Raw genomic sequence first — 22,397 nt, forward strand, 5'->3', positions numbered from 1 at the left:
TGCATTCAGTGACTTTCTCAGGAAAATTTACAGTATTACATTCTCTGTTCTGGATCACTGCCATTGCCAACTGACATCAGTTTTTTAAAAACCAAAAAATAATAATAAATCAGCAATTTGCTTACTCTACATTTCCATTCCTCAAACAGAAATGGTCGCATCACAAATTTAAAAGCCTCTCATAATTTATTTTTCACTTTAATCTTATTTTTGTGTGATTTCTCCAAAAACTGCTATAGTCTGTACATGTAAATTGAAATGTTTGGATATTCTATTTCCTTTTCTTTCTTTTGTTTTTAAGTTATTTACTGAAATAACTTGGGGCAAATGATTGTTCTGTGTGGAGTAACGATGCACAACTTCAGCCGCATCTTGGCTGAAGTTTTGGGCTCGCTTAGCAGGGCTTTAGGACCCGGCGGAAGAAGCTGGTGAACACGCTGTTCTTTCCACCACCATAAAAAGGACCGAAATAGGTTCGCTCATGTTCTTTGGAAGAGGAAATATTACTCTGCAAAGTGTTAATCACTTGGAGGAGGTTGGACCCAGAATGTTCAGACAGGAAAATTCATTTCTCTGGGACACGGGGCTGTTAATACAGGCTGTTCCCTTAACGAGATGGGCTTCTCCTATTTAACTGAATAAATCCTTGCGACTGAACACCTCTGATTTGTAGCTGCCAAGCTCAAGTGCCATCTGATCAATATTGTGCCCTGTCCGAGAAAATGATCCTCATTTGAGAACTGACCACCATGTCCTCAAGGTGAAAGGCTCATCTTTCAATGAGTACAGAAGATGCCTCATCAACTCTCTCTGAACTTTTTGGAAATTGCGAGGGAGATGAAGGGGCAGCACTGATGATGGGGTGCAGAGACCAGGTGTGGTGAAAGTATGTGTAGAAGAAGAGAAGAAGAGTTTGGATTTGATATCCCGCTTTATCACTACCCTAAGGTAGTCAAAGCGGCTAACATTCTCCTTTCCCTTCCTCTCCCACAACAAACACTCTGTGAGGTGAGTGGGGCTGAGAGACTTCAGAGAAGTGAGACTAGCCCAAGGTCACCCAGCAGCTGCATGTGGAGGAGCGGGGAATCGAACCCAGTTCACCAGATTACAAGTCCACCGCTCTTAACCACTACACCACACTATATGTTTCAACCCCCCCCCCCAAGAAAATTCATCACACACATGAAAGGACACTGGTTTGCATAACATTTGCATATGATAATTAAGAGGGCCAGTAGTGATGTATAGAGATGAGAGCTGGACCATAAAGAAGGCTGATCGCCGAAGAATCGATGCTTTTGAAGTATGGTGCTGGAGGAGACTCTTGAGGGTCCCATGGACTGCAAGAAGATCAAACCTCTCCATTCTGAAGGGAATAAGCCCTGAGTGCTCACTGGAAGGACAGATCCTGAAGCTGAGGCTCCAATACTTTGGCCACCTCATGAGAAGAGAAGACTCCCCGGAAAAGACGCTGATGTTGGGAAAGATGGAGGGCACAAGGAGAAGGGGACGACAGAGGACGAGATGGTGGGACAGTGTTCTCCAAGCTACCAGCATGAGTTTGACCAAACTGCGGGAGGCAGTGGAAGACAGAAGTGCCTGGCGTGCTCTGGTCCAGGGGGTCACGAAGAGTCGGACACGACTAAACAACAACAATTGAGAGGGCAAGACACTTTCAGCTTGTGGGCCAAATGAGGTCCAGCTGGAAGTCAGCAGTGCAAAAGATCTTCCTCTGTAGGCTCAACCTGGGATATACTAAAAAAAAGTTAAATTGCAAAAGAAAGAAAGAAAAGAAAGAAAGAAAGAAAAGGGTGGGAGTGAATCCAGAGTTGCACCCAAAATTCATGGTTTGGCTCCCAGTACGTTTCCAAGCACAATTCAAAGTGTTGGTGCTGACCTTTAAAGCCCTAAATGGCCTCAAAGGTCCAGTAGGAGCGTCTCCACCCCCATCGTTCTGCCCGGACACTGAGGTCCAGCTCCGAGGGCCTTCTGGCGGTTCCCTCCCTGCGAGAAGGGAGGTTACAGGGAACCAGGCAGAGGGCCTTCTCGGTAGTGGCACCCGCCCTGTGGAACACCCTCCCACCAGATGTCAAAGAGAAAAACAACTACCAGACTTTTAGAAAACATCTGAAGGCAGCCCTGTTTAGGGAAGCTTTTAATGTTTGATGGTATTTTAATATTTTGTTGGAAGCTGCCCAGAGTGGCTGGAGAAACCCAGCCAGATGGGCGGGGTATAAATAATAAATTATTATTATTATTATTATTATTATTATTATTATTATTATTAGCCCAGCTGGTGGCCAGTCACTGGTGTCTCTCCCCCCTGCTCTGCTCCCCCCTTGTCTCTTAGACCCAGAAGGGCAGAGGGGAGTTTGGGGATGAACAAACGCAGTCTCCAATTGCTTGGGAGAGGAGGAGACACAGACGGCTGTGGGAAAGTGGGAACCTTTAGTCTTGGCAACTGATTTCACAGAGTAAGACCTACAGGAGATGAGCCGCTGTGCTCATCTGGCCTCACACTCAGCCAAGTCTGTGGAGATCCAACTTTGAGCTGTGTGATTCACAGGCCGGCTTGCTCTGTGGCACCCAACTCCTTGGTGAGGCCAGTCAGGTCTCTGTAACACGGGGACAACTAACAGAACTCCTCTAGATGACTCCAGGGTTTGAGCAGGCAAAAAAGGCAGTTCTTCAGGTAAAGTCCATATCTCCTGCCCAGACCCTGAGACAAGCACCTCAGGCTCTTCTCTTTATGTTCCCTAGTCCAAGGTAGATCTGGACGGTGGCGACAAGAGACGGGGTCTTCTCTGTAGTAGCCCCAGTTCCTGCAATGCTTTCCCCAAGGCAACCTTCCTGGTGCCAACCTTGTCACTGTTTCAGCACAAGGCAAATATATTCTTGTTTTGGGCAGCACCAACGATACATTTTTGGAGTGTCAAATGTGGTCCGTCTCCCCAATGTTTATGTGATTTTATTACTTTGTAAATCACCCTGGGGTTTCTTATCATTTAGCGGGACATGATGCATAAGGTTATGTTGGCATCTGTTTGTTGGCTGCATTTTAACATTTTAATATTTTACTGTTTCAATATTTTAATGTTGTATTTTAATCTTGTTTTTAAGTTGTATTCATTCAACTTGTTTTATTATTGCTTGTTAGCTGCCCTGACCCCGGCCTTGGCTGGGGAGGGTGGGTTATAAATAAAAATCATCATCATCATCATTATTATTATCTCGGGAGACAATGGAGGAGTGCGCCTTTGGGGGTGAAGTCAAAACTGTTTAGAGGTTACAGCAGTACAGGATACAGGAGAGACATGTTTTGTTGCAGCTGGGGCAGATGGAGGTGTCCAGTTGTGCTGTTGCAGATGCACCACGGCGTTTTTCTGTCTCTGCTCTCCTCCCAGCAGTCGTTCCTCCTCTAGTCACTGCCAGCCTCCATGTCACATTTGCAAACTTTCCCTAAAACCTCACCTTCCTTAAACAGCAACAGCCTGATTTGCAAATGTATTTATTATTTCCTTCCTTGGTTGAAAGCCAAGCCCTCACCCGGAAGACTTCAGATTCACTTGAAGACTCTTCTTTCTCTCTTCAACAGCACAAGACCCAGACCTAGCACTTCTTTGATCCCTGGGGGCGCCCCTCAGAGAGTTGAGTGCTAATTCATTGTAAGTACAGCTAATCCAACTCCTGCCGCCCAGACTGATCACAGTGACTTTCCTCTCCTCTCTTTCTTTCTGATTTTATATCGTAGTTAGCACCTAATCCTCCTTCAGTCCTGCAGGCTTTGCTATGTTATCTGCTCCGCTACAATATGGTGAGAGAAAGCAAGATTTCCAGGCGAAAGTATTAAGGAGGATTATATGGAGATTAGACCAGAATTAGAATGAGAGACAGACAGACAGACAGACAGACAGACAGGGGGAAAATACCCTCACAATGCTAGAAGTCATTTGCAAAAGGAATTTTAAAATTTCAGCTTTTGGAATGTATTGTTTTGCAATGGAGGGGCATTTGAGACTCCTTCTGTTCACTTGGAATGGAGAGGGCTGGGTGGACAACAATATCTTCTGCCCGCCCTGACATCTTTGGGCTCCTCCAGACGGACCATTTATTAAATCTGTATCCTGATTTGCTTGCAAAAGCTTCCTCGTTCTCCTTCTGATTTGTTTGCGAGGCGCTTATCTGGCAATGAGCATTCAGCCTGATTTGCTTGCGGGGTGTTTGCATGTCTTCCCAATTAACCTTCCGTTCATCCCACGCATCTCAAAATTCTGGAGATCAGGCAGATCCCAAATCCAAGACGTATTAGCTATTTATGTTTGTGTGTCTCATTTCTCAAACGGATCGCCCCTGTGCCACCCGATTAAAATTCACAGGGCATCCTGTATCAGTTTCAAGCTTACCTTCCTCAAAGGGTGTTTCTGGGGCTGCTGGCATCCTTGCAAGGTTTCCATGCGAGCTTCTTGGCTTTTGAAGTGAGTGTGTATCAAGAAGTCTGAAGTTCAGGGCAGGGGCAAAGTCACATATTAAAGGTAAAGGGACCACTGACCATTAGGTCCAGTCGTGGCCGACTCTGGGGTTGCGGCGCTCATCTCGCTTTATTGACCAAGGGAGCTGGCGTACAGCTTCCGGGTCATGTGGCCAGCATGACTAAGCCGCTTCTGGCGAACCAGAGCAGCACACAGAAATGCCGTTTACCTTCCCGCCAGAGCGGTACCTATTCATCTACTTGCACTTTGACGTGCTTTCAAACTGCTAGGTTGGCAGGAGCAGGGACCGAGCAACGGGAGCTCACCCCGTCACGGGGATTCGAACCGCCAGCCTTCTGATCAGCAAGTCCTAGGCTCTGTGGTTTAACCCACAGCGAGTCACATATTACGGAGGCACAAACTCAGCTCTCCCTCTCAAGGTGGACAACTCAGTTGGTGAGAGCGGGGTGCTGATTGTTGCCATGCGTCCAAGAGAACAGGGGCAATTGGCAGGCCCCCAGCTGGCTCCAGCCCACCGGCCAGCAGCCGGTCGAACTCCAGTCCTCGGTTCTGCATCAAAACTGCGATTCAGAGCTTCAGAAGCCTTTCAGAAGCTGAACATGCAAACCAGCAGAGATAACAGACGCTTCGCGACGGAAGGACAGACAGAGGTATATGTAAAGCATATTTACAAGCAGTTTATTTAGTATAGATCAGGACAAAGGAAAAACATGTTGTCAGGGGTTCAGGGACAGAGGCACAGGTGAGGGGGGAGACGGAGAGCGATGGGGAAGAATCCCAGGACTGTGAGGAAGAGGAGGACAATGACTTGAGGTCTTCCATGAGTCTCTCAAGTGAATCGGAGGATTCCCAGAAGGGGGCGCCCCTAGTCAGGCCAAGGGGGTTCACAGGGGGGACATGCCAGGGGCAGGGAAGCAGCAGGGAAACCCCGAGTGGGAGTGGGAGATCGGGGCCGGCTTCCCAGCAGGAACGAAGTGAAGAGAGTGGAGTTCCCAGTGCGACACACGGAGCAGAGCAGGAAGGAGACAGGGGAAGGAGATCGGGGCAGAACGTCCTGCCGGAAGAGGCGGAGAGTAGTACAGGGAGTAGTGTAAGTGTCAAGAGGAAGGTCAGGGGTAGCGAACGCGCGCCAAGTTCAAATGTGGAGGCGCGCGGAAATGGAGAGAGCCCGGAGGAGGAGCCTGGCCCCAAAGCACGAAGGAGGGGGGAACAGGCATCTGAGGAATCCGCTTCAGGAGAGAGCAGGAGAGAAGGGACCCAGGGGGGCAGAAAGACCCTGCGGAAAAGGAAAGACAGGAAGAGGTGGACTAGCACAAGCCTCTTAAGCTGGTGTAGGGGCGGGACCGATTCAGAGGGGACTTAAAACGTCTAGGCTAAGAGACACGGGGCTGCGCGCCTCGGTTGTGAAAGCAATAATGAACTGCAATAAACATCCTTGTATATAAGAAGAACCTGGCGTTGGTCTTTTGTGAGCTGAGACCTGAGGCAGCCCTGACAGTAAGTCCCCTCCCAAAGATACGCAAAATTTTTTTTTGCAAAGCTCACGAAGTTTGGCAGCCATGAGTATGGAGCAGCAGATAGCTGAGCTACGCAACGCAGTCTCCCAGCTTACCACTGAGGTAGCGATCTCCCAGAAGAGGGGGGAAGAGGCGGAAAAGCGGTGCCAAGATCTGCAAGCCAGGTGGGATCATGCATGCCAGGTGGGATTCCCGGGGGCCAAAGCTGCTGGAGTAGCACTGGGCAGAAGAGGGGGCAACTTAGTAGCCCACTTCGATGGGAACCTGCAGCAGTACCCCAGTTTTAGAGCAGACGTAGAATATGCGTTGCATTTGCTTCGCGACGACTTTAAAGATGAGGAAGAGAAAGTGGGTTTCATTGTGTCCCACTTGCATGGGGAAGCGAGGGCTTGGCTGCGCAATCTGTGGCGCGAGGATTGCCCTGCTCGAAGGGACTCTGATGAATTTATCAAATGCATGGACGCTTGCTTCCAGTCTAGCGTGGATGTAGATGTAGCACGCCAGCAGATGCATGGTTTAAGGCAAGGCAAGGCTTCAGTACGTCAGTACCATTCTCGCTTTTTCGCCTTGCTGAATGTGCTGCGATGGGAGAAAGATTCTCTGGCAGTCAGAGACTTGTTTTGGGAGGGGCTCTCTGGCCCTGTGAAAGACGAACTGGCAAGGGGGGACAGACCTAAAACCCTGGCAGACGTGGTGCAGCGGGCGCTTGCCATTGGAGTACGCCATGAAGAACGCCCTTGGCGCAATGAGGGGGGTAGCCAGCTTCACGCACCGTCTAGAGTGCCTCCCTTCTTTCCCAGAGATCCAGGACGTACGCGTCCCTCCCCTCAGCTGCAGGCAGGGGAGGAGCCGATGGAACTGGGGACTGCAAAGGCTCAGTCAGCAGCCGGAGCCCCAGCGTCCGGAGCAGTCAAGACAAAGCCTCCTAGAGGGAACAGGAAGTGTTACATCTGTGACAGTGGGACGCACATGGCCAAAGAGTGTCCCCAGAGGCTCCAAAAGCACACTGCAGCCTTAGCAACAGTAACTGCAGCAGCACAACATGAGGAGCAGTTTCAGGGAAACGGCAATGCCTGGCTGGAAGCTCAAATGCTGGGGCACAGCCAGGCGAGTCAGTAGGGCAGTCCCCAGCGCTTTTGCAGCCTACAGACCCCCTGCCACCTAAGCCAGTGGTGCAGCTCACTGCAACTCTCCAGCTACCTAATGGACGCACCCTAGAAGTCCCCATTACAATTGACAGTGGGAGCAACGCAGACTTCGTAGGGGGCACTTCGTCAAGCAGCATCGCATAGAGCTCCTACCAGCCACGCTGCCTTTGAACGTCGTCACGGTGGATGGCAGGAAGTTGCTAGGTGGGCAGGTGGTGCAACAGACGCCACCCATGGTGATGCAGATTGGCAATCACCGAGAAATCATCAGTTTCAACGTCACCCGCCTGTCAGACACGCCTATAGTGTTAGGCATGAGTTGGCTGGATAGGCACAGCCCGACCATGGCGTGGTACCAGCGGCAGCTCACCTTCGGCTCGTCCTATTGCGCACAGCATTGCATCCAGACCGGTCAGGAGGAGGAGGGCCAAGAGGAGGGGCAGCAGCTACGTCTCAGCATGGCGCAAGCAGTACCCCTCAAGTACAAGGAGTTTTTGGAGGTTTTCTGCGAAAAGGAGGCAGACCAGTTGCCACCTCACTGGCCCTACGATTGCGCTATTGACCTCTTGCCAGGGACAACGCTGCCGCCTGTGAAGCTGTATTCCATGTCCGAGGAGGAGCTGCGGGAGCTCAGGGAGTTCATAGATCACAACCTGCAGCGGGGATTCATCCGAGAATCAAAGGCTGTAGGGGGCAGTCCTGTGTTTTTCGTGAAGAAGAAGGACACGCCCCAAAAAAGACTGATAGTGGACTTTAGATTCATAAACTCTAAGACAAAGCCCGCGGCCTTTCCCATGCCCAAGATTGACGACCTGCTCGCGACGGTGCGGAAAGGAAAGATATTCACCAAGTTGGATCTCCGCGGAGCTTACAATCTCATACGCGTGCGAGAGGGTGATGAGTGGAAGACGGCCATGTTCACGCCGTTTGGCACCTACGAATACAGAGTTATGCCGTTTGGTCTCCAGAATGGCTCCCATTATTTCCAAGCTTTTATGCACCACGTGCTAGCGGGACTCCTCTACAAGAAGTGCGTATGTTTCCTCGACGACATTCTTCTCGGAATCGCCGGAGGCTCACGAGAGCGACGTTAAGGAAGTCCTGCAGCGGCTACGGGAGCACAGGCTCTACGCCAAACTGGAGAAGTGCCAATTCGACGTGACGGAGGTGGATTTTCTGGGCTATAGGCTGTCCGACAGGGGACTAGCCATGGACAGCGCCAAGGTCCGCGCGGTGTTGGACTGGAAGAGCCCGCGAACGCGGAAGGAGGTCCAGAGGTTCGTCGGTTTCGCCAACTTTTACCGCAAGTTCATCAGGGGTTTCGCCAGGGAGACGGCAGCTATCACGGACACTCTCAGCTCCAAGAAGAAGAAGTTCACCTGGACGGACCAGGCGGAGCAGTCCTTCAGGAGGCTTAAGAGTCTCTTTGCGTCCGAGGAACAGCTGTTACACGTGAATCCCGGCAGGCCCATGAGGGTGGAGACTGACGCATCTGACAGAGCGGTGGGGGCCGTCCTCTTGCAGGAGGACCCGCAGGGGTACTGGAGGCCCTGTGCTTTCTACTCCCGGAAGCTCAGCAAGTCGGAACAGAACTACACCATCTGGGACAGGGAGTTGCTGGCCATCCACGCAGCTTTCAAGGCATGGAGGCACTTTCTCATCGGAGCCAAGCACACCGTGCAGGTCTGCACGGACCACAAGAACCTAGAGCACTGGCGCACGGCGAAGCTACAGAGCCAGCGGCACATACGCTGGGCGGAGTTCTTTGCGGATTTCGATTTCAGAATCGAGTACATCCCAGGCGACAACAATGTCATAGCAGATGCGCTCTCCAGAAAACCGCAGTATCTCGAGGAAGCGGCACCGGCGGCAGCCAAGCACATTTTGCACCACAGGCGTGGGCGTGCGCTTCAGCCGCCGTGGACCTGGAGGCGGTGCGGCGCGCGTTGCAGGCGGATCCGTTCGCACAGTCCAAAATGGAAGAGGTGCGGAGAGGCACGGCGAAGGATGACGAGTTCCAGATACGCGACGGCCTGCTGACCCGTAAAGGTGCTCTCTACGTTCCGGGAGACGATCTCCGTGCGAAGGTTCTGCAGCAGTTGCACGACGCACCCAGCGCTGGCCACTTCGGCAAGGAAAAGACGATGGAATTAGTGGCCAGAGACTTTTGGTGGCCCCAGATGCGAGGGGAGGTCGCGGAGTACGTCGCCAGGTGTGACACATGCCAAAGGTCCAAGCCAGTGCACCAGAAGCCAGCGGGACTGCTGGAACCGTTGGAGACGCCACTGCAACCGTGGGAGAGGGTGGCGCTGGACTTTGTCACTGATCTGCCCAGTTCGCGAGGCAAGACGGCGGTGCTTGTGGTTGTAGACCTGTTCACCAAGATGGCGCATTTCATTCCTTGCGCGAAGGTGGCGACAGCGGAGCAGACCGCCAAACTGTTCATCGACCACGTGTTCAAGGTGCATGGCTTGCCACGGTCCATTCTGTCCGACAGGGGGCGCCAGTTTGTGTCCAGCTTTTGGCAGAAGCTCCTAGGGATTCTGCACGTCAAAATCAACCTGTCGTCGGCGAGACATCCGCAGACCAACGGCCAAGCGGAGAGGGTCAACGCGATCATGCAGCAGTACCTGAGATGTTACGCCAATCAGCGACCCGCGGCTTGGGTGGATTACCTGCCGATGGCTGAGTTTGCTTACAACAACACGAAGCACGCGTCGACGGGGGTGACGCCGTTCTTCGCTAACAATGGACGGCATCCCAGAACCTTCCCGGGGCTCGTAACGACGGGGGAGGGGGCGCCACAGGACGCCAACCATTTCGCAGCAGAATTGCAAGAGGTCCACGACGAGTTACGGAGACATTTGGAGCTAGCCAAACAGGCCTATAAGGTGCAGGCAGACAGACACAGGAGGGAGGGGGAAGACATCCAGGTGGGAGACTGGGTATGGTTAGCGGCCCAAGCAATGCCGGCCAAGTCGTTAGCTAAAAAGAAGCTAGGACACAGGCAACTAGGGCCGTACCAAGTTGAGGCCAGGATCAATCCTGTAGCGTTTCGACTGGCCCTCCCCGAAGGTTCCAGAATGCACCCGGTCTTTCATAGGTCGGTGCTCACCCCTTACAGGGCCCCACACAGATTTCAGGAGTCAGGGACGGCACCAGAACCGAGCAGAGAGTCGCCCAAGAGGGGGAGGTCACCTAGGGACGAACCAATCAACGAGGTCACAGAGATTCTGGACTCGAGATGGGGGGAAGAGGGAGTAGAATATTTTCTCGCCAGGGAGGGCGCCCCGGCCAGCGCCAACAGTTGGGTGCCGGACTACGCTTTGGACGAACCCCTCCTCAAGGACGAGTTCCATGCCCTTTTCCCACACAGGCCCATGCCAGCACAGTTTTTCGACGATTGGCTTTTTACGCCCACACTTTCCGCCAGCACGTTCCGAGGGTTCTCCTCCGCAGAGGAGACGACGCCAGAGTCGAGCCCTCCAAGGGGATCGTGTTCGGGGGTGGACACCGACACTCCTTACTGGTGGGACGACCAACCAGAAGAGGACTGGCGCACGAGGTGGCGGATGGGTCCTTGGCAAGCAGACCCCACCCAGGCAACAGGGGGAGGGGAGGACGTGAACATGTTGGGAGAGGACCATGGGTTTGAGCACACAAACAATGAACTGGAAGCAGAGGAGATCGACGTCGACGACCTGTGTCCGGCAGCGACCTCCGCAACGACGGAGCCCCCGGAACCTGCGCCCGAGCAGCGGGAGGGGGGAAGGGGGGGCTTCGAGGGGGGGATGGATGTCAGGGGTTCAGGGACAGAGGCACAGGTGAGGGGGGAGACGGAGAGCGATGGGGAAGAATCCCAGGACTGTGAGGAAGAGGAGGACAATGACTTGAGGTCTTCCATGAGTCTCTCAAGTGAATCGGAGGATTCCCAGAAGGGGGCGCCCCTAGTCAGGCCAAGGGGGTTCACAGGGGGGACATGCCAGGGGCAGGGAAGCAGCAGGGAAACCCCGAGTGGGAGTGGGAGATCGGGGCCGGCTTCCCAGCAGGAACGAAGTGAAGAGAGTGGAGTTCCCAGTGTGACACACGGAGCAGAGCGGGAAGGAGACAGGGGAAGGAGATCGGGGCAGAACGTCCTGCCGGAAGAGGCGGAGAGTAGTACAGGGAGTAGTGTAAGTGTCAAGAGGAAGGTCAGGGGTAGCGAACGCGCGCCAAGTTCAAATGTGGAGGCGCGCGGAAATGGAGAGAGCCCGGAAGAAGAAGAAGAAGAAGAGTTTGGATTTGATATCCCGCCTTTCACTCCCCTTCAGGAGTCTCAAAGCGGCTAACAATCTCCTTTCCCTTCCTCCCCCACAACAAACACTCTGTGAGGTGAGTGGGGCTGAGAGACTTCACAGAAGTATGACTGGCCCAAGGTCACCCAGCAGCTGCATGTGGAGGAGCGGAGACGCGAACCCGGTTCCCCAGATTACATGACTACCGCTCTTAACCACTACACCACACTGGCTCCCGGAGGAGGAGCCTGGCCCCAAAGCACGAAGGAGGGGGGAACAGGCATCTGAGGAATCCGCTTCAGGAGAGAGCAGGAGAGAAGGGACCCAGGGGGGCAGAAAGACCCTGCGGAAAAGGAAAGACAGGAAGAGGTGGACTAGCACAAGCCTCTTAAGCTGGTGTAGGGGCGGGACCGATTCAGAGGGGACTTAAAACGTCTAGGCTAAGAGACGCGGGGCTGCGCGCCTCGGTTGCGAAAGCAATAATGAACTGCAATAAACATCCTTGTATATAAGAAGAACCTGGCGTTGGTCTTTTGTGAGCTGAGACCTGAGGCAGCCCTGACACATGTCTTCTCCCCTTCGTGTCCAAGTAAGAAGCATAAGGCAAAAGCTATACACAAACGGAAGTTCCCAGCAAGCTGTGCTGGAATGTAAACAGACATGTGACATACAACAGCTCCACACATCTGTTTAGGTGGAACGGAACGTCAATATGCTAACATTGAGAGCGGGGTGCTGATAACACCAAGTTTGCAGGTTTGATTCCCCTTATGGGACACCTTCAAATTCCTACATTGCAGGGGGTTGGACTAGATGATTGCCGGGGGTCCCTTCCAACTCTAAAAAAATACTGTGATTCTAAATTCTAATTCTAAATGTCACCTGTTTGACACACGTGCTTCCCAACAAGTACCTGTTGCACTTGCATTTTACAACAGTACATTACTACAGTAAAAAAAGACCCCATCCAAATGTTATATGCAAAGCAGACTTCTGTCGTTTCCATAGCTGAGCCTTCTGCACCAGATCTTGTGACTCCATCAGGATCCTGGGGCAAGGTGTAAACAAGCTTTTCCCAATCTGGTGCCCTCCAAATGGTTTGAACGAAAGCTTCCATCATCCTTGTGCATGGGTCACGTGATCTTCTGGAGAGTTTGATGAAGAATGCAGTGCGACTCAAAAGCTTGCATGCTGAATTGCGTAATACTTCCCCTCCCCTCCCCTCTTTCGCTTTCTCAGCTTTTTGTCTGGCACAAAAGGGAAAGCACATATTTGTCTAATTAAGTGTGGAGTGTCTAAAACGTAAAAGGAGATATAAGGCCGGGATGCTCACCACGCCGACACTCTGATTAGTGGCTTCTTCACAAACACATCGTAAGTCCAGAATTGGAAGACGTAAGTGGCTTTCCCCCCCTTCGCCCCAGATTTGTTCGTATATAATTATTTGACATCCAATTACAACCAAATTATTCTTGCTCCAACTCATAAAAATAAATAGAAATCTATTACTGCGCCCGACAATGTCGTGCAGCACGCTTGAAATTAATAATACAGATTTCTTTCTCTATTGATGCCGCAGACAGTCTCTGCCTGCCCCCAATGATAGTTTATTCTCACCATGTTCCACTGTCAGTGAACAGCTAAATTACTATCTTGAAAGATTAAGGAGCCCATCATCTCTCTTTAGGCAGGAGAATCCTTTGAGACAGCCCTCTGCTGAGAACGAAAGGCTTGCAAGATGCCTGCTTCGTGAAACTGTGTCTCAGATACATTGGGTGCTCTGATGTCTGATTTTGCATCCTTGGGGGCTGTTCTAGCCTAGCGAAGCTTGCTCGGGGGGCTAAAACCATCTAACTCCTTCCTGGGATGTTCAAAGTCATAGCAGGAAGTTGCGTTATACAGTGGTGCCTTGGTTCTCAAACGCCTTGGTACTCAAACAACTTGGAACCTAAACACTGCAAACCTGGAAGTGGGTGTTCTGGTTTGTGAACTTTTTTCAGAAGCCAAACGTGTTCCTAATTGAGTGCTACGCTTCCAATTTGAGTGCCACCCTTCCGTTTTGAGTGTTATGCTGAGGTCTGTCTGTTTTTGCTATTTATTTTGCATTTTTGTTTTTGTGGCTCTCTTTGTTTTTGTGACTGTGTGGAACCCAGTTCAGCTACTGATTGGTTGATTGTATGACTGCAGTACATGGTTTATTGCTTTCATTTTACAGATCAACGGTCTCGTTAGATAGTAAAATTCATGCAAAGTTGCTGTTTTAGGTGTTGTTTTTAAAAGCGGATTAATCTGTTTTGCATTACTTTCTGTGGAAAAGCACGCCTTGGTTTTGGAACAGCTTTGGTTTTGGAACGGACTTCCAGAACGGATTAAGTTTGAGAACCAAGGTACCACTGTACTGAGTCAGCCTATTGGCCCATCTAGCTCAGTACTGCCCACACTGACTGGCAGCAGCTCTCTGGCATTTCAGGCAGGAGTCTCTCCCAGCCCCACATGGCAATGTCGGGGGTGGAACCTGGGACCTTTGGCATGCAAGGCAGACGCTCTACCACTGAACTACAGGCCTCCGTCGAGGGCTCAGAACATAAGAGCCCTGCTTATCATCGTTGTTGTTGTTTAGTCGTTTAGTTGTGCCTGACTCTTCGTGGACCAGAGCACGCCAGGCACTCCTCTCTTCCACTGCCTCCCGCAGTTTGGTCAAACTCATGCTGGTAGCTTCGAGAACACTGTCCCACCATCTCGTCCTCTGTCGCCCCCTTCTCCTTGTGCCCTCCATCGTTCCCAACATCAGGGTCTTCTCCAAGGAGTCTTCCCTTCTCATGAGGTGGCCAAAGTATTGGAGTCTCAGCATCAGGATCATAGAATCATAGAATCATAGAGGTGGAAGAGACCACAAGGGCCATCGAGTCCAACCCCCTGCCAAGCAGGAAACACCATCAGAGCACTCCTGACATATGGTTGTCAAGCCTCTGCTTAAAGACCTCCAAAGTAGGAGACTCCACCACACTCCTTGGCAGCAAATTCCACTGTCGAACAGCTCTTACTGTCAGGAAGTTCTTCCTAATGTTTAGGTGGAATCTTCTTTCTTGTAGTTTGGATCCACTGCTCCGTGTCCGCTTCTCTGGAGCAGCAGAAAACAACCTTTCTCCCTCCTCTATGTGACATCCTTTTATATATTTGAACATGGCTATCATATCACCCCTTAACCTCCTCTTCTCCAGGCTAAACATGCCCAGCTCCCTTAGCCGTTCCTCATAAGGCATCGTTTCCAGGCCTTTGACCATTTTGGTTGCCCTCCTCTGGACACGTTCCAGTTTGTCAGTGTCCTTCTTGAACTGTGGTGCCCAGAACTGGACACAGTACTCCAGGTGAGGTCTGACCAGAGCAGAATACAGTGGCACTATTACTTCCCTTGATCTAGATGCTATACTCCTATTGATGCAGCCCAGAATTGCATTGGCTTTTTTAGCTGCCGCATTACACAGGATCTGTCCTTCCAGTGAGCACTCGGGGCTGATTTCCTTCAGAATGGAGAGGTTGGATCTTCTTGCAGTCCATGGGACTCTCAAGAGTCTCCTCCAGCACCATAATTCAAAAGCATCAATTCTTCGGCGATCAGCCTTCTTGATGGTCCAGCTCTCACTTCCATATTTATCATAGAATCGCAGAATTGGACAGGACCCCAAGGGTCATCTAGTCCAACCCCCTGCAATGCAGGAATCTCAGCTAAAGCATCCCTGAGAGATGGCCATCCAACCTCTCTTAGAAACCTCCAAGGAAGGAGAGTCCACAGCCTCCAGAGGGAGTCCATTCCACTGTCAAACGACTCTTACTGCGAGAAAGTTATTCATGGTGGTTAGTCGGAAACTCCTTTCATGTAACCTGATGTCAGGTGTGTGCGTGCAGGAGCCAGGCCCTGTGACCAGTAGGACTCTGCAGAACTGGGGCCTTCCTAAGTTTGTTCTGAAGAGGCAAGGTGTGGCCACACAGGTAAGGCCGATTGGTAACTCACAGCACCTGGTGGCAAGAACTGGGAAGGGATATAAGGTTAGCATTTCCCTTTGGTTCTTTGCCACAGCAACACGCTTCCTGCCTTGCTGCGTTTGGCTCCTTGCTTCTTGATCCTCGGACCCCTGACTTCGTGACTCCTTGCTTCTTGATCCTCGGACCCCTGACTTCGTGACTCCTTGCTTCTTGATCCTCGGACCCCTGACTTCGTGACTCCTTGCTTCTTGATCCTCGGACCCCTGACTTCGTGACTCCTTGCTTCTTGATCCTCGGACCCCTGACTTCGTGACTCCTTGCTTCTTGATCCTCGGACCCCTGACTTCGTGACTCCTTGCTTCTTGATCCTCGGGCCCCTGACTTCATGACTCCTTGCTTCCTGACCCTGAGACCCTTGGCTTCTTGACTCCTGGCTCTCTGACCCTCGGACTCTTGGCTTCCTGACTCCTGGCTTCCGGACTCCCATTCCTGCTCCCACCCCGCCATCTTGCCCCTGGTCCTGACATCCCCAGCTGGGACTTTGATCCCCCATGAACTGGACCGTGACACCTGAAGCTAGGAACAGGAAAAAACAAGCTTGGTCCCTCTTTTGTATGACAGCCCTTGAGATATTTGAAAATTGCTATCATCTCTCATCTCAGTCTCCTCTTTACCAGGCCAAACATACCCAAGCTCCTTCAACCATTCCTCATAAGGCTTGGTTTACAGACCCTTGATCATCTTGGTCTCCCTCCTCTGCACACTTTCCTGCTTGTCAATATCCTTCTTAAACTGTGGTGTCCAGAACTGGACACAGTATTCCAGGTGTGGTCTGACCAAGGCAGAATAGAGTGGTACTATGGCTTCCCTTGTACTATGGTTTTCCCAGTAGTGATGTATGGATGTGAGAGCTGGACCATCAAGAAGGCTGATCGCCGAAGAATGGATGCTTTTGAATTATGGTGCTGGAGGAGACTCTTGAGGGTCCCATGGACTGCAGGAAGATCAAACCGATCCATTCTGAAGGAAATCAGCCCTGAGTGCTCACTGGAAGGACAGATCGTGAAGCTGAGGCTCCAAGACTTTGGCCACCTCATGAGAAGAGAAGACTCCCTGGAAAAGACCCTGATGTTGGGAAAGATGGAGGGCACAAGGAGAAGGGGACGACAGAGGACGAGATGGTTGGACAGTGTACTCGAAGCTACCAGCATGAGTTTGACCAAACTGCGGGAGGCAGTGGAAGACATGAGTGCCTGGTGTGCTCTGGTCCAGGGGGTCACGAAGAGTCGGACAAGACTAAATGACTAAACAACAACAACATGGCTTCCCTTGATCTGGGCACTAGCCTTCTGTTGATGCAGCTTAGAATAGCATTTGCCTTTTTTGCTGCTGCATCACCCTGTTGACTTGTGTTCCCTATGTGCTTTTCACATGTAAAACCAGGTGTTCCACATCTTAAATTTGTGCATCCGTTTCTTCCTGCCTAAGTGCAGAGCCTGCCGTTTGTCCCTATTGAAACTCATTTTGTTAGCTTGCACCCAGTTCTACAATCCGTCAAGGTCGCATTAAATTCTGAGTCTTCTGTGGCATTAGCTACCCCTCCCAGTTTGGTGTCACCTGCAAATTGGATGGGCACCCCCTCGATTCCTTCATCCAAGTCGTTTATAGAGACGTTGAACAACGGGCTCAAGACAAAACCCTGTGTTACCCTGCTAGGCCAGTGGCTCATCCAGTCCATCATCCTGTTCTCACAGTGGCCAACCAGATGATGCAATGGGAAACCCACAAACAGGACCTGAGTGTCAGGATTCAGGGAATCAGCTTCCTCCTCTGTGGCAGCAGATACCGTATTTTTCGCTGCATAAGACGCACCTAGTTTTTAGAGGAGGAAAACAACAACAAAAAAATATTCTGAACGAAACAGTGGATGTATGAGGATGTATGATTTTTGTGGTTCATGCTGTGGCCACAGACAGAGTTTGGGGTAGCCCCATGCAAAAATCCTGAGGATCCATGTGGATCCGTGCTTTGTAACCACGTTTTTGCACCATTGCAGCCCCACAAAACAGTGGATGCATGGTTGTTTTTTTGGTGCAGGCTGTGGTTATGGACATGCTGTGTGATCTGATGGTGAATTTGGGGTGACCCAATGCAAAAATCCTGATGATCCATGGGCTTTTACCTCCCCCCTCCCAGGCAGCCTCCTTTATCGCTAGCATCCCTTATCTCTCTCCCGATCACTTACCGATCAGCTGCTTCCTTTCAACACCCCCTTCCCTCTTGTTTGCCTTAGTGTCTTTTCCTTAGCTGGAGCAGTTTTTTGCTCCTCCTTTTCTTCTAATTTCTCTCCTCATTGCCTTAGTCTTCCTGACTGCTCTGCTTGCAAGTTCACTGTTTCTACCTCCCCCCTCCCAGGCAGCCTCCTTTATTGCTAGCGTCCCTTATCTCCCTCCCCGATCACTTGCTGATTAGCGACTTAGTTTCAACACCCACTTCCCTCTTTCCCCCCCCAAAAAAGCATGATCTGCTTTTCTCCCCTGGGCAATTCGGCTCCAGGGACCATGCATTCACTCCATAAGACGCACAGACATTTCCCCTTACTTTTTAGGAAGAAAAAAGTGTGTCTTATGGAGCGAAAAATACGGTAAGTAGAACAAAGGAAAAGGAGTCTTCTTATCAGTTAGAAACTTTAATAATAACAGCGAGAGAACAAAGAACACATCTCCTAGAAATGGCGGTGCTCCCAATTAAGGATACCACCCCCTTACGTCTCTATTAATCTACATCACGCCTACGTCTTGTAATCTGAGCTTGTACCCTCTGTGCTTTCTGTTCTGACACTTTCTGAGCTCTTCTTGACCTTGGGGAGAGCGGAAGAATGCTTTCCAGAGACAGTGAATCTGTTAACCTTCTCTCTCCCCCAGTGTTTCTTCTCCTAACTGCTCCCCATCCGGTATTTCCCAGCTACTGCCTTCCGAACTATGTCCCTCTGCAAACCACTGTTCCAAATCTAGACTGTCCTCCTACTCTTGGGAAGATTCAAAAGCAGGGGGAGGGGGTGGCTCCCACAATTCCTCCTCAGTGCAGCCTTTCTCAGCACAGTCCTTGACACTGAGCATAAGAACAACTCTCCGTACTTGTGATTGTCAACCACTGGAAAACTAATAAATTTGTCTTCGTCTGGCAGTAAGGCAGGGGTGGGAGATTGTGAGTTTCCAGGTGTTGCTGGACTACAAGTCTCAGCTTGGCTGATCATTGGCCACTCTTGGCGGGGTTGATGGGAGTTGTAGTCCAAGAACATCTAGCGGGCAAGGCTCAAGGTAATATTAATATATAAAGCCCTAAATAAACTTGGGACCAGTTTACCTATGAGATCGCCTTGCCCCCAATTGGCGGAATTGGCACTCTTACAGGTGTCACGTAATATCCGTTCTGCATTCGGAAGAGATCAATCTTTTAGTGTGGAAGCAGTTACACTTTGGAACTCCCTGACGATTGACACCAGGCAGGCTCCTTCGCTGTACTATTTCTGGCGCCTGCTAAAAGTGGTTCTGTTTGGAAAAGCCTATTTGAGTGCTTAGAAAGCGGAGGTCAATCAGTTTCAGTATTTTAAAGTTTTAAATAGGGCTGTGATTCCTCCCCCCCCCTCAATTTTACTCGTTTACCTTTTGCAAACCGCTTTGAGGTTTTCTTGCATTTTTTACAGTCAGGAGGTGTGTAAACAAAGGAAATAAATAATAGAGGACCACAAGTTTCAAGGTGGAGCTTGAAGTCAGGTACCCACAGGTTGTGGAAGCCCGTGTTTGGAGTTGGTAACGACACCCCTGACAAGTGGTGATGAGGAATTCATTCAAATTCTGGGCCTCTTCAGCAATGTGTGGGGAGCAAAAGTGGGGTTAGGGGGTAGCATTCTCCAACCAGGGAGATTTCTGGGACAGGGAGGTGAAATTTGGGCAAAGCTCAACGCTGCCACCCAGAGCTTCTCCAGAAGACTTTTTGTTTCTAGGTGACCAGGGACGATGGAAGCTATAGATCATGGGTAGGCAAACTAAGGCCCGGGGGCCGGATCCGGCCCAATCGCCTTCTAAATCTGGCCCACGGACAGTCCGGGAATTGGCGTGTTTTTACATAGTAGAATGTGTCCTTTTATTTAAAATGCATCTCTGGGTTATTTGTGGGGCACAGGAATTCGTTCATATTTTTTTTCCAAAATATAGTCCAGCCCCCCCACAAGGTCTGAGGGACAGTGGACCGGCCCCCTGCTGAAAAAGTTTGCTGACCCCTGCTATAGATCCCCAGATGGGGTCCACTGCTTCCCTTGCATAGCTGCGACCTCCCCACTGCCTTGCCCTCTGTCCCCATAAGCAGCAGAGCCCAAGAAGCTAGTGGGGCAGCTCCACCCCATTGTGAGAACTACTCCCCCCCCCCACATTATTTTTTACTTGGCCCAAATCTGTCTCGAGAAAAAATGGAGTGTGCGTCCGGGGGGGGGGGAGTTATTCCGCTGGTACCTCGTTTAAGCAGTTGTCATCCGGGGTAATTACCCTGCTTAAACAGTGGTAAAGTTGGAGCAGGCTTACCCATCAGTTTATGACGGCAGGATTTTTTCCAGGAGAGTGGAGAATATTTTTCCAAAATAGTGGGCTAGAAAATGTATCAAACTTTTCTCAGATCTGGGGGGAAGGGTCAGAATATGAGTGTGACATTTGGAGCTTGGTTATTTTCATTTTTAAAGTTTGCATTCTTGGAGGGATACTTACAAAGAAAATGACTTTTTAAGATTTATTGGTTAAGGTTTACTCCTGAGCCTTTTCTCCTGAGTAGCTAACCCTACACAAATCCAGAGTGGAGTCCCTAAGGCGTTTGGAATTAGTATTACAATTATAATTAAAGGTAAAGGGACCCCTGACCGTTAGGTCCAGTCGTGGCCGACTCTGGGGTTGCAGCGCTCATCTCGCTTTACTGGCCAAGGGAGCTGGCATACAGCTTCCGGGTCGTGGCCAGCATGACTAAGCCGCTTCTGGTGAACCAGAACAGCGCACGGAAACGCCGTTTACCTTCCCGCTGGAGCGGTACCTATTTATCTACTTGTACTCTGACGTGCTTTCGAACTGCTAGGTTGGCAGGAGCAGGGACCAAGCAACAGGAGCTCACCCCATCGCGGGGATTCGAACCGCCGACCTTCTGATCTGAAAGCCCTAGGCTCTGTGGTTTAGACCACAGCACCACCCACGTCCATCCACACAATTACATTTATTTAAATTTCTATACTGCCCTGCATCTGAGGATCGCAGGGTGCAGTTTACAATATAAAAACACAAAAATACACACCATAGTAACCAACAATACCCCCCCCACACACAGTTTAAAAGGCCATAAGTTGTTTAATTAGACAAATGCCTGGTAGAAGAGCAATGTTTGCTCTAAAATGATGACTTCCAATGAACCAACCTGTTTAAAATCAAATCAAACCTGACAGTGCTGTCAGTTTAATGCGTTGTCAGTCCTCACCAGCACACTCTCAGCTTTGCGAAGATTGCTGCTGTTATTGCCTTAAAGTGTTTACCTGGATTGGGAAGGAAATTTAAAATCACACACCGCCTTTCCCCCCTTGAGTGGCACTTAAAGTGTGGAGCCTGAAGTTCCCTTCGTATCTCTTCCCCGCCCAACTTTGCATCGTTTCCTTGTTTGCTTCCATAAATCACAGTAATATTCCAGCCCTGTGAAATGAGCTGATAATGGCCCTGTCACTTGTCATCTAGTGTCTTAAAAGCACGGAAGATATGACAGCAGATGGTGAGATTGTCTCATCCTGCTGGCTGGCTGGCTGGCTGGCCTCCCTGCGAGCCTTTGCAAAGGTTATTTGGTGAAAAGCCAACTTGAACCTGGAAGGCTAAGGATGCCGCGGTCTAGGATCGCCGCAAACCTATACAGCATCTTAAAAAGTAAAGACATCACCTTGCCAACAAAGGTCCGTATAGTAAAAGCTATGGTTTTCCCAGTAGTGATGTATGGAAGTGAGAGCTGGACCATAAAGAAGGCTGATCACTGGAGAACTGATGCTTTTGAATTATGGTGCTGGAGGAGACTCTTGAGAGTCCCATGGACTGCAAGAAGATCAAACCTATCCATTCTTAAGGAAATCAGCCCTGAGTGCTCACTGGAAGGACAGATCGTGAAACTGAGGCTCCAAGACTTTGGCCACCTCATGAGAAGAGAAGACTCCCTGGAAAAGACCCTGATGTTGAGAAAGATGGAGGGCACAAGGAGAAGGGGACAACAGAGGACGAGATGGTTGGACAGTGTTCTTGAAGCTACCAGCATGAGTTTGACCAAACTGCGGGAGGCAGTGGAAGACAGAAGTGCCTGGCGTGCTCTGGTCCAGGGGGTCACGAAGAGTCAGACACGACTAAATGACTAAACAACAACAACAACATGATCGCCGCTGATCTCCAGCACTAGAGGCAAGTGGCTCGGGTTCCTTGGTTTGGTGTTTTGCGAATGAGAGAGGCAGTGGTGTATTGGTCGGCGTGTCAGATTAGGACCTGGGACAGACCAGAGTTCGAATCTCCACTTGGCCATGAGGCTCAGTGGTTGACCTTGAGTCTGCCCTTGCCTCTCAGGCTAGCCTACCTTGCAGGGTTGTTGAAGAGATCAAAGGAAGAGAGGAAGAAACATGCACGCTCCTTACGGGATGATGGGATACCAATGCAACAAGCAAGCAAACAAATAATATCCAGCGAACACTTGGGATTGTGCACTCTGCCTGCTCCCCTCCATGCAAATGGTAGTTTCTATGCACCTAGGCAGGGACTCAGGTAGCGCTGTGGGTTAAACCACAGAGCCTAGGACTTGCTGATCAGAAGGTTGGCAGTTCGAATCCCCGCGACGGGGTGAGCTCCCGTTGCTCGGTCCCTGCTCCTGCCAACCTAGCAGTTTGAAAGCACATCAAAGTGCAAGGAGATAAATAGGTACCACTCCGGC

The 22,397-nt window shown here is 50.6% G+C and overlaps 1 protein-coding gene across 3 annotated transcripts in view; it reads left to right on the plus strand.

The window, feature by feature from the left end:
• Window positions 1-22,397, plus strand: part of SLC35F4 (solute carrier family 35 member F4) — a 164,837-nt gene that overhangs the window by 103,069 nt on the left and 39,371 nt on the right. Inside the window, exon 1 of one of the 3 annotated variants that reach the window (XM_081193164.1) lies at window positions 3,422-3,665. The exons of the other annotated variants lie outside the window; for them this stretch is intronic. The gene's annotated coding sequence lies outside the window, so the exon portion shown is untranslated. Of the gene's footprint in view, window positions 1-3,421; window positions 3,666-22,397 lie in introns of those variants that run through there. 3 annotated transcript variants of the gene reach the window in all.

The sequence above is a fragment of the Podarcis bocagei genome (assembly GCF_964188305.1).
Source record: "Podarcis bocagei genome assembly, chromosome: 1".
NCBI lineage: Eukaryota > Metazoa > Chordata > Lepidosauria > Squamata > Lacertidae > Podarcis > Podarcis bocagei.